Source organism: Phycodurus eques, chromosome 1 (assembly GCF_024500275.1).
Source record: "Phycodurus eques isolate BA_2022a chromosome 1, UOR_Pequ_1.1, whole genome shotgun sequence".
Classification (NCBI taxonomy): domain Eukaryota; kingdom Metazoa; phylum Chordata; class Actinopteri; order Syngnathiformes; family Syngnathidae; genus Phycodurus; species Phycodurus eques.
The window spans coordinates 15,352,668-15,366,109 of NC_084525.1; the positions used below are offsets into that span (position 1 = coordinate 15,352,668).

The following is a 13,442-nucleotide window of genomic DNA, read 5'->3' on the forward strand; positions in this document are numbered from 1 at the left end:
GACCCTGCAAAGGATTAACCTCCGCAAGGCCGCAGGTCCTGCAAAATCCCAGGGTGGGTACTGAAAGACGGTGCCCACCAGCTAGCAGCGGTGCTAACAGATATTTTTAACACCTCTTCCAAGTAGCGTCTGTTCCTACCTGCCTAAAGACTGCCTCCATCATCCCTGTACCCGAGTTCCACAGTGACGGACGGGTATGAATGACTATCAGCCAGTAGCCTTCACGTCAATAGTCATAAAGTGCTTTGAGAAACTGGTAATGGCGCAGATCACAAACTCCATCGACGTCACTGTGGAACCTCACCAGTATGCATACAGGAAGAACCGCTGCACTGAAAATGTCATCTCTTCAGTGGTCAACACAACCCTCACCCACCTGGAGAGCAAGAACTCCTATGTCCGCCTGGTCTTCCTGGATTTCACTTCTGCCTTCAACACCATCATCCCACAGACTATGGTGCAAAAACAGAACATTCTAGGGGTGAGTCCATCACTGGGTAACTGGGTCCTGGACTTCTTGACAAACAGACAAGAGACTGTCAGGATCCACAACACCGTCTCCTCCTCCATCCCCTCAGCACTGGGTCCCCCCAGGGCTGCATGTTTAGCCCCCCTCCTGTTCAGACTACTGACCTATGACTTCTGTCATATGGAGAGGTTTGTGGATGACACAGCATTAGTGGGACGCATCACCAACAACGATGAGTCAGAGTAAAGAGAGGAGGTAGAACATCTGGTGGACTGGTGCAAAGATAACAATCTTTGCATCAATGTGAAGACGACCAAGGAGATGGTAGTGGAATTCAGAAGGGACAGACACTCCCTCCACCCCCTGCACATTGGAGCATGCAGCAGTGGAAGTGGTCTCCAGCTACAAGTACATCGGAGTCCACCTTTGCAAAGACCTCACCTGGAACTGAAACACTTCCTGTATGCTCAAGAAGGCACACCAACCTTTCTACTTCCTCCCTAAGCTGTGACGTTCCAGACGAGAGAGCGGTCTCTTGAGGAGCTTCTACTGGATAGATTTGTGGTGGAGAGCATCCTCGGGACCAGAATCACTGTGTGGCACAGCAGCTGCTTGGCTGAAAAAAAAGGAAGGCACTACAAAGGACAGTAAAGGCTGCTCAGAAGATTGAAAGGCTGCTCAGAAGATTGTGGGGGCATCACAGACATCTTCACCAAGAGGTGCAGAAAGAGGGATTTCTGCATCATCAAAGACTCAAACCATCACATACACCCTCTCTTCCAACCGCTCCCCTCAGGCTGGAGGCTATGGAGCATCCGATGCAGTACCACCAGGCTGAGATCTTTTCACTCAGTGTTGGGAAAGTTCATTTTGTAGGCAAACTAGCTCAAAGTTCAGTTCATCATTGTTCCAAAAATGAACTAGTTCAGTTTATCGTTCATTTTTTTAACAAAGTTCACCCTTCCAAAAATGAACTAGTTCATAGTTCTTTGTTGAGAGGCTATTACCCTCAAAATACTGGCATTTCATTTCCTCATTGTTGCCACCCATTCAGTCCACACCTGTTGCCAGCTGCAGCTTTCACGAGTTCAGTTTATAGTTCATTTTTTTAACAAAGTTTACCCTTCCAAAAATGAACTAGTTCATAGTTCTTTGTTGACAGGCTATTACCCTCAAAATACTGGCATTTCATTTCCTCATTGTTGCCACCCATTCAGTCCACACCTGTTGCCAGCTGCAGCTTTCACGAGTTCAGTTTATAGTTCATTTTTTAACAAAGTTCACCCTTCCAAAAATGAACTAGTTCATAGTTCTTTGTTGACAGGCTATTACCCTCAAAATACTGGCATTTCATTTCCTCATTGTTGCCACCCATTCAGTCCACACCTGTTGCCAGCTGCAGCTTTCACGAGTTCAGTTTATAGTTCATTTTTTAACAAAGTTCACCCTTCCAAAAATGAACTAGTTCATAGTTCTTTGTTGACAGGCTATTACCCTCAAAATACTGGCATTTCATTTCCTCATTGTTGCCACCCATTCAGTCCACACCTGTTGCCACCTGCAGCTTTCACCTTACAATCTCAAAAACATGAGGAAAAATGTGTTGCTTCATTTGTGTGTGTTTTTTTAAAATAGATAATTAAAACAAAAAACAGAACTTTTGTCCTCAATGTGGAAACAAAAACACACATCACGGTATAACAGGAATGATGGTAAAATTACAATGATAACTTTCCATTCCTCACAAGCTCTGGCTGACTGATATTAACAAAATAATTTATATACACATATTACAAAACCAAATAAATTCCCTATTATTACAGTGTGATCGTACAGTGTTTTAACTAAAGTATTCTGATATAAATAATAATATTCCTAGTAATCCATTTTTACAATTATGTACTGTTTTACGAACATATTCACTCCCATTTACGCAGTGTCCCTGAATGCATCTCACACACTCATGCATCTGCCACGTGGCTGCCTCATTCCGAAGAGAGAAATAGGAAATGCAGCAGGCACAATCTTTCTATTAGCATGTCCAAACGTGTCCCTCTGCTGGTCACTTTTAATATTACAGTTGATTCACTGTATATTACAGTACACCAACATCGCAGCAGCCCTGCGATGTGACTATTGCGCACACGTACATCGTGATGACGATGCTCAAACAAATATCATGGAGCCACAGTATATATATATTGTGCTTTGCAATAATATATAACTATTCAGAATTTCATATGTACCTGTTGCTAGAAAGCAAACCGCGGAGAGTCTTTCCACTGGAATACACTGGTGCAGTTGATCATTGCCAACAGCCTCTCAAAATATCTACACTGTTCTCCTTATTCTCACCCATTTCTTCTTCTTTGTGGCCACCCGCACAATCCCGCCATGGTTTTGTGGTTCAATAAGAAATAATACAATTCAGTATATTGTATGTGGAGCCTCCAAACCAGATACAGGGTTGTGCTTTTTCCATTGCAGCGCATCAGAAGATGTGCGGTGTTGTTCGGTGTGTAGCGAAGAGTGTAATTTTTTCGTGATGGTCCAATTCAATCACGTTTGGTCACATCGCTCAGTGTGTGCCAGGCTTATTAGATGTCTGATATTCACTGCAGATGAATAAATAAACACCTCCTATGATATGCGTATAAAAACATGGTCAGCATTGTTTTTGTAAGAAATCTTTCTAAATGTGCATTTGATTTCTTATTACAACAATGAGGAATACAGTATCTATAGAGGAGTATTAAATTATCGCACAAAAGGGAGTACACCCTCACATTTTTGTAATCATTTTATTTTATCTTTCATGGGAAACACTGAAGAAATGATGCTTTGCTACAATCTAAAGTAGTCTGCATTTTGTATAATAGTGTAAATTTACTCTCCCCTCAAAATAACACAGCCATTGCCGCTGGCAACAAAAGTGAGGAAACACCAATGTGAAAACAGCATAAAACTTTAGCAAGTGTCATTTCTTCAGTGGTGTCCCTTTAAAAGATATAACAAAATATTTACAAAACTGGGAGGGGCGAACTCACTATTGCAAGATACAGTATATCTGCAGGGGAATGTGTATGATTGCATGCTCCTTATGTGGACTAGAAGTCACTGAGTAGAGGCTTTTATGCAGAATGACTCCAGTGAGAGAACAGTTTGTCTTACTGGCCCCAGACTAATGCACTGATCAATATTCCACACGCTGAAAGGACATTCGTGGAACTTTTCCCATAAGTACAGAGATTCTCCAGCTAATTATGAAAATGCACACAGATATTAGTCATTTTTACGTACTTTCATGTGAGAACAATGACCCCGTCGATTAGACTGAAAATAGACACAAGAGGACCACAATCTTCCATAATTCCATTCAGCAGTTGAACACTGGTCCTAATGCATCATAGAAGTATAGAAGTTTGCAAGTCTCGTGTGTCAATCACACATTCAAACCTGGGAGTCAGACTGGGATGTTTGCTTACTTCACTGAGTCACACGCATACACACACGAACACACACACGCACGCACACACACACACACACGCACACACACACCATGGAAATAATAGCTGAAATAATAGGAAGGCAAAGTCCGATCAATGAACCATAATTGGCGCCTTGCAGGTCTTTGCACTCTCCAGCTGTGTACACAGCACCCTCCCATCTCCCCTCGCCTCTATCAAGAGCAGCAGGAGCCACTGACACAATCACACAAATTCGAGCGTAGTATATAACATCTCACATGGTATTGTGTGCACCTTTACTAGCTTACAGAACAGAATGAATGTACAGTAGTACATGTGCACTGATATTGCAAAAACAATTTCATTAATCATCTTCCAATCAGGCTGCACGGTGACTCAGTTGTCCGAACATCCGCTTCACAGTTCTGAGGTTTGGGGTTAAAATCCGGGCCCTGGACCAAAAGACACACGTGCTCTCTTTTCACTGAACAACCTCAACCGGTTCGATGGTATTGATTATGATCACAGCACAATGTTTCCTAATTAAAATCTGTCTCTGCACTTTGGAACAAACCCAGTGTGATTGCAAACACTCTGGCAACCCCGTGCACACACAAACAGTGTGACTGATTGGACATAGAGACCATGAATGGACAGAAAGATTGTGGCCAGATAGACGGGTGTGAGTATGTCCTATCATGGATGGATAAAACTACGGGTGTTATAGAAGGTGGGTGGAAAAATGTGAACATGAAAAATGTTAAGTATACAGTAAATGCTACCAAAAAAATGCTGTTGAACTAAAAATCTGAGTGAACAAATGACAGGATCTTATCCAACTAACTGGTTAGCACAACTGCCTTACAGTTCTGAGGACCGGGGTTCAAATCCCGGCCCCGCCTGTGTGGAGTTTGCATGTTCCCCCGTGAGTGCGTGGGTTTTCTCCGGGTACTCCGGTTTCCTCCCACTTCTCCAAAACATGCATGGTAGATAAATTGAAAACTCTAAAATTGCCCGTAGGTGTGAATGTGAGTGCGAATGGTTGTTTGTCTATATATGCCCCGCGATTGGCTGGCGATCAGTCCAGGCTGTACCCCACCTCTCGCCCGAAGATAGCTGGGATAGGCTCCAGCACGCCAGCGACCCTTGTGAGGATAAGCGGTACATTAAATGGATGGATGGAGGCTATTTCTATTTTTAACCACACCGTCACACTAGTGTGCCATGAGAGTTCATCTGGAGATCTGAAGGAAATTAATACAATTTCACTTTACTGATCTGAAAATTATTATTTATTTACCAGAAATAATGTATCTGTCTATGCCACTGATGTATAGTGACAGGCAGAACTATTAAATGCTTTTCCACGAGATGGCAGAAGGTACAGTCAACTGTGTATCCAGTTATTTGTGACATTTGTGTTCTAATGTAAAATTTGTGCAGTCTGCACAACGGACGGGAAACTCTGATATAGGCTATATTGGAAATAGTATATACATCATATGGTATGGAATCAGGGATGAGATTAGTTACACATCTTTATTTACATTTTATTCATATATATATATATATATATATATATATATATGAATTTTATTATTTTTTAATTTTTTTATTTTTTAAAGTAAGTATACATTAAGAAATTAAGCATAGAACATCCATCATATTTGTGTTATGTTGCGGAAGGCATTTTTTGGAGTGCTTCACTATGTGGATTTGTGATTCAGCCATTTGCTTGAATTACTTTTTGCATTTATTTCATCATAGTGACTTCCTGGTGAAGCAGATGCTTAATATTTTGATAATGGCCCCCATCTTCACGATCCAGTTATTGATCATCAGCCGGGTCTTCTTGTGTCAGCCAATTAGCTCCTAAACCTCCCTTTATTGCTACCTAGCTGTCTCATTTGTGTAATTAGTCCAAGCTCTACTTAGTTCCTGTGATTGCATGCAGTGTGCTTGTGCTCAGTGTAGCTACGTGCGACTATCTGAATGTTTTGTATGTGCTTTTCCCCCCGCTCATGTGGTTATTGCTTTTTCGGTTTTAGTTTTTTTTTTTTTAATTATTATTCAAATGCCGACGTTTTTGTTTGTTTGTTTTTAAGTTCTTAGGTTGCCACTGTTGTTTTCCTGCATTTAGGTACACCTGCCTCCACCAAAGGGTGTCTACAGTTTTGAAGAAGGAAAATACGCGATAAGACCTCTCCCATCCAGTACAGACCTGTTTGCAAAGCTCAGGCAAAACAGTATGTTATCGCACTGGGGCAGCAGCCAGCCATCCTTTGGCAATCCTCCCGCAGCTTCTGTTACGGTGCTCTCTCCCACCTTCATGTCTCTGTGATGTGTGATCAAACCCACATTATTGTATTGAACTCTGATGTTGGGAATAGGTTGAGTCAGGGCTAGGCGATTCATTAATTTCTATCGATTCATCTGAGTTTATTTGTCAGCATGTTTTAATTTTTTATTTTTGCAGACCCGCTGACAAGGCTACAAACACAGAGGAGCTAAATTACAAAAGCAGTCAGTTGCCAACCTTAGCGATTTTGTTGCTATATATAGGGACAGCTGGTAGTGTACATGTTGCTGTCTTTCATGCAGTCGACGCAGATTCCAACCAGTGCCCTGTTGCAGCCACTTCCGGTCCCAAAACCATATTAAAAATGGAGGGTTTGTGTCAGGAAGGGCATCCGGTGTAAATACTGTGCCAAACTAATCATATGAGTGGCTTGTTGTGGTGACTCCTCATGAGAAAAGTTGCAAACGAAATTTTGCAACTTTGCGGCTCCCACTAATAACTATTTTTCTAAAAATTGACTAGTGACTCATTCCAATTAACAAACAGGCAAAAGGAGCTGAATCATTTTAATATTGCTTTGCATATGACATGAAAGGAACCCTGTGGAAGGCAATCATGGAGTCAATCACGCTTAACATTGCCAACAACATAGTGCATTTATACATTGCAAAAGTCAGGGATTTAATGACATGTGGGAAAATTTTGAGGCATGTGCTTCCAAGCCACAAATATTTTGTAGAGTCCGCCTTCCATCACCTGTACAACTCCACCTAAGAAAAGACCGTGAGACAGCTAGATGCGGTGTAACGTTATTCTTATGCTTAACTGGTCCAGCTGAGCATCATTTTAAGTTCAATTTTATTATGGATCTTGTTTAGATACATGCATTGACAAAAAGGAAATTTTTCCTTCGAGGAAGTCATAGCTCATTTTCCATTTGAGATTATGTAAGTCCCGGGATGCACATGGCATGGAAACAATGAGTGTTAGCCCTGGAACAATGAGTCCTTGTAACTTATCATCACGGAATACAGATACAGTAATCCTCCACTACATCGCAGTTCTTGCTTCATGGTTCCGCTATATTGCAGATTTTTATTACAGTTGTTACTCTTTAATCTTCAATCTTTTATACTGTTTGTACACTATTTTTGTGTTATCTGGTGCTTTAACTCTCTCCCAATATATTAAATGTTTAGGTCTACAACAATAGCAATTTTTTTAGAATATATTTTCCCCAAAACTTTCAAGATAAACAATGTTTTTTTTGTTTTAATGCCACTGATATAATGATTTTAGAGCATAATATAGCATCGTACACCATCAGCTGTGGCCCAATGGTTAAGATCATCGCTTGCCACCGTAGGAAACCTAGGTTCAGGACCCCGAGCGGACCATCCACCAACATCTACTGTACTCACGGCTGCGGTGTCCTTGAGCTAGACACCGATACCCCAAACTACTCCCCGGGCGAATAAGCTCCCCGTGTGATTAAGTTGCCCACTGCTCCAGTGTGTTCCACTAACAAGTGTATGTGTTCACTGTGATGGATAAAATGCAGAGAACAAACTTCGTGTGCATGCATGCATCTCTATTATTTTTGTGGAAGTTGATGCAAGTTCATGCTCGGAAAAAAAAAAAATCTAAGCTTGTTTGATAACAGTTTCCTTCTTGAAAGTAGAAGGCATAACAGGTAGAAAGGAATAATGTACTTTAAAGCATTTTAAGTTTAAATACTGTATGTTAAACCGTATGTGGGTGGCAAAATTATTATTTTTTAATGTTTTCTATATGGTATCTCTATGTCGCAGATTTTCACATATCGCGGGTGAGTCTGGAACTGTCCTCCATGATAAATTTGTGTTTCACTGTACTGTAAATGGAGCATAATCAAAATCTTCCAGTTTATTAGCGAAGTAACATCTGCATTTTAGTTTTGTCATGGTGTAGCTGCAGCCTGCCTCAAACCCCCAACCCCCATCCTTCCATCTGCTGCCATGTGAGTGCCAGCAGGTGCATTCGCCATTTAAAATGCCTCATTAGGAAATTCCCGCGCTTGAACTGCTGGGCTTGCAGTCAACGCATATTTGTGTGTTCGTCGAAGTATGTGTGTTCTTGGCATGTGTTTTTTCTAATCTTATTGTTTGTGTGTATGAGTGTGGGTTTGTGTGTGTACATTCAGGTTTGTCCTGCTTGACCGTAGGAACTTCCCATAGTTAATGCATGTGCAGAGCGAACCCTCATCTATCTCACCTTCTCCCCGTCTTCACGCCGCCCCTCCCTCTTCTCCCCCTTACCTTCCTTTTCATCCTACTTTCCCAGAATAGACCTGATCCTCTCCTTGCAGGAGGAAAGATAAATCCTTCTCCCCCATCTCTGGCACACAGCTCAGAGGATAGTTTGAAAAAAACAGCGAGGGTGTGAGGAAGGGCGTGAAGATAAGTGCAAGGAAAAGGAGTGGGAAGATCATGATAAAGAGTCATGAGGGGACCCTAATACTTGAGGGAAGAGGAGCGGAGGGGCCAATAAGCGTTAACTTAGTGCCCCCTGTAGGTTTAACTAAATTTATCCCGAATCACAGACTGAAGATACAAACCATGTTTTGACATTTTGACTAATGATCAACAGTGTTCCCTCAGTTACCTTGAAAAAGTCATCTGATTACTGATTACTGCTTTAGAAACTAATGTCTTAACTACTATTGCAAGTTACAAGCACATGAACCAGGGTACAAACATGTTATGAGACAGAATTTAAAGGTGGGCACAATAACAAACAATATGAGCCCTACTTGTGAACATACATAGTAGCACTCTCTAAGCTAACATAGCACCGAACTTAGCTTATAACATACTGAATATAGCATCTAACTTAGCACATAAGAGGTAGGTACGACACAGAGGCGGCAGCATCACTTCATGACAAATTCAGCGCATAATGTTGAGTTTTTCCACGCTCTACAGTGCTTAATCTCTTTTTAAAAACTATTCAGCATTTCCAATGATGAGATGCGGGCCCAGGCATTGGTGTCTGATTTTTAAAGAATTTATTCGCAAATTATGGTGGAAAAGAAGTATTTGGTCAAGAACAAACGCTCATCTCAATACTTTGTTATATACCCTTTGTTGGCAATGACAGAGGTCAAACGTTTTCTGTAAGTCTTCAGGTTTTCCCGCACTGTTGCTGCTCCATGCAGTTCTCCTCTAGAGCAATGATGTTTTGAGGCTGTCGCTGGGCAACACAGACTTTCAAAGATTTTCTATGGGGTTGAGATCTGGAGACTGGCTAGGCCACTCCAGGACCTTGAAATGGTTCTTCAAAGCCACTTCTTTGTTGCCCAGGCGGTGTGTTGGGGATCATTGTCATGCTGAAAGACCTAGTAGCAATATGTCAATAGGTCAATATGACATTGGTCCATCCTTTGCAGCAACAACATTTTCAACTCTTCTCGGAACGCTGTCTACAAGGTTTAGGAGTGTGTTTATGGGAATTTATGACCATTCGTCCAGAAGCGCATTTGTGAGGTCAAACACTGATGTTGGAGGAGAAGGCCTGGCTCTCAGTCTCCGGTCTAATTCATTCCTAAGGTGTTCTGTCAGGTTGAGGTCAGGACTCTGTGCAGGCCAGTCAAATTCATCCACACCAAACTCTCTCATCCATGTCTTCATGGACCTTGCTTTGTGCAAAGGTGCACAGCCATGTTAGAAATGGAAGAAGTGTTCCTACACTTTGGAGCATGGAATTGTCCAAAATATTGGCTCCTTAGTTCCAATGAAAAGAACTCTGAACACAAGGAAAAATTCCTGGTCCGGCGTTTAAGCTTTTGGACAATTCATTGATTCCAACTTTGTGGGAACAGTATGGGGATGGCCTCCTCCTCTTCCAACATTTCTGTGCACAAGTGCACAAAGCAAGGTCTATAAAGACATGGCTGAGAGAGGTTGGAGTGGATGAACTTGATAGAACACCTTTGGGATGAATTAGAGTGCAGACTGAGAGCCAGGCCTTCACGTCCAACATCACTGTGACCTCACAAATGTGCTTCTGGAAGAATTGTCACTTCAGATCAGCAGGTGAGTGAATACTTTTGGCAATATAGTGTGTATTTATATGTATATATAATATTTTTCTTTCCACTTTACTTTTTCTTATAGTTTGCAGGGATGACAAATGGCTGGATAGATAGCTATGGTCAATTCAATTCATAAATCAATAAAAAGTTGATTTATTGATCCCCAATCTTAACTGTTCATTTTTTAGCAAGACATTTTGGATAATTGTATGCAACTTAATGGGAACACTTTAGGGAAGGCCATTTTTTGTCAATGTCGTGATGTGTCAAAAGTGTTCTCTGTCAATTGACTGTCTGTTATCGTAGTAGAGCGGCTCCAACTACCGGAGACAAATTCCTTGTGTGTCTTTTGGACATTCTTGGCAAATAAAGATGATTCTGATTCTGATTCTTTTCCAGTGCACAAAGCAAGGTCCACAAAGACATGCTTGGATGTTTTCTGTGAAATAACTTACTTAACTTATCTCAACCCCTTCAAACCACTTTGGGAAGTTGAGATACACTAGAACTTGAATGATAGCTCCTGTTGACAAAAATTTTTTTTTTAAATGAACTCAGACATTTGAAAATAAAATGTGTTTGACACGCAGAGAATCCCTTCTTTTCTCTTCCCTCTTTCTCGCATAGCACACACGCAGCCACACATTTATGTCAGCACCCATGTGTGCACACTGAGCCTAAAATTAGCATGCAGTGTGTTGAACAACAAACAGGCTGGAGGAAGACGTGCTGGCAAAAGACTCTGATGACAAACGGCAGCGAGCGAGATAGAGAGAGAGAGTTGAGTGACTGCAGTTAGGATGGAAATAGCAACAACTGATACGACAGCATAATCATACATACAAAGGCCAAATGTAGTTTGTGTATTTTGCACTATTTTATCTTCATTTTAGAGCATCATCAAATTTAATTCAAGAATACTTTGCTCTGTTTTTCTTTAAAAATTCCATCCATCCATTCATCCATCCATCATCTATACTGCTTATCATCACTAGGGTTGCACGTGTGCTTGGCCTATCCCAGATGACTTCGTGCGAGAGGCGGGGTACACCCTGGAGGGGTTGCCAGCCAATTGCATTATCAAGCACATTAGCAATCTTATTTAATTCCATTTTCCTTTGCTTTTTTTCTTGTTTGAAAACATTTATGTTTAAAATGAATTTGCTCCGTTGGACTTCAGTGCCTCTCTGGCTCTCACACACAGATACACACACACACACACACAGACAAACACTGCACAAAAAAGTAATTTTAGTTTTATTTTTGAACACATTTATAAGGAAGAACTGGAATATTAAGATTCCACCAATCGCCCACACGTTTCACTATTTAAGAATTCATCTTTTGCCATTTTTTTTACAACTTTGCTCCGTTATTCACCCGAAAACATTTGTTGCTTTTTCCGAAATGCCATAAAATGCCACAAGATGGCGCCAAACCCCTGTCTAAGTAGGGAAGTAGTACAGTAATTGGTCCAAGGAAGTATGTAACAGTGATACACCTTGACTGAGAAATAAGTGTTGGAGAGGAGCTAAGTGCTCTCACAAGTGGATCTTCTACATAGAGGCAACCGATCAGAGGAAAGGGGGCGGTTTTAGATAAATATGGAAATATAGACAAAGTGGATACAAAACTGGATCAAACAAGTAGGTGTCAAATGGGCCTTTTCTGGACACTCGTATGACAAAGCCAAGGTGTTTTTTTAAATGAAATTGACAATTTTATACGAAGTCCATGGTAGAGAGTCACTCTAAGGAGATCTAAATAGCCAAAATGTGCCAAAAAAAAACTCTAAATGAAAAATGTCTTCTTTTTATATAACAGTTTTATATTTTGTTTTTGGTTATTTTTCACATTTAATTTAAAACAATAAATGTTTGGCTGAAAAGTATCGTGTCTTATTCAGTGGTCACATTTTAAAAAGTTTTAAGATTTTTTTTTATACTGTCCTGTAATAGGGGTGGGAATTACTGATTCAAATATTTTTCCAGAGATAATATCACAATCTTGTGATTATGCCATACTGTATACAGGGGTGGTTTCCAATAGAAACACTGCACAGATATTGGACAGTGACAGTTTTCCCAGTGAAAGGGTTCAGCAACCACACTTTTACTGTTGTTAGTTATTCAACAACTAGCTTCCACAGATGAGATTTTTAATATCTTTCCCAGGTTTCATTTTTCAACAACAAAAAAAGAGAAACGCAAATGCATCAGGGCGTGTAGGCGTTTCAAAATTCCTCATCCATATTCCTAAGAGCTGCATTACCCGATTCTATTCAGTAAAAGTGATAAAGTGACAATACGAGCACAAAATGATGGAAATGGGTTCAGGTACCTACCTGTATAATAATGATGGTGGACAAAACTTGTTGTTGTTAACCCCCGCATTAATTCCACAAAGTACTGTATAATACATGCATATGTCCGTAGCAGGATGAACAATAATTCCAGGTCATAAAAATTGAATAACAGCAGGCAAGCATGTCACTAATAAAATGCATGCATAAATCCACAAACATAATTAAAACAAGCATAATCTCTGTCTGATCCTCCTAATTGGCATCACTGTCCTATGCTAAATGCTACCTGATGCTAAGACGTGACAGTTTAGGGATGCGAGTAGCACTTATTAGATTACGGGGGGCTTTACTATGCCAAAGATGCTGAAGGCTCTGTTTGAATTTCCTGTAACTCAAACCAGCACAATATAGTCTGGTGGAACTGTATATCAGGTTAAATGACAGTACAGTAATGGCTCACTCAAATCAGTGGAGCTGCTATAAAGATCGATGGAAGATGATTGCATGAGCCACGCCCGAGATTCTGGCCAATTATGGTCCAAATATGTCACGCAGGAAGTCAGCACTTGCATAAACAGGACGCCAGACACACAAGCAGGAAAGAAAATTTGGACGTTTAGTCATCATACTTCTGATTCCTTGATGTTGCCCTCTCCTCCTATGCAGGGACTGATCAATCATTCGATCATAACTCATAATGGATAGAACAAAAAATGCATCGTTTAGGTCATTCGTGTATACAATAGCAATAGTATACAATACAAAAATGACAGCTTTATCGTTTCCATGTTATGGCCAAATGCTGTCCTGAAATATCCTGGACATTACAG

The 13,442-nt window shown here is 40.8% G+C and overlaps 1 protein-coding gene across 6 annotated transcripts in view; it reads right to left on the reverse strand.

Moving 5' to 3' along the window:
• Positions 1–13,442, reverse strand: part of bsna (bassoon presynaptic cytomatrix protein a) — a 132,034-nt gene that overhangs the window by 95,352 nt on the left and 23,240 nt on the right. The gene's annotated exons all lie outside the window — the stretch shown is intronic.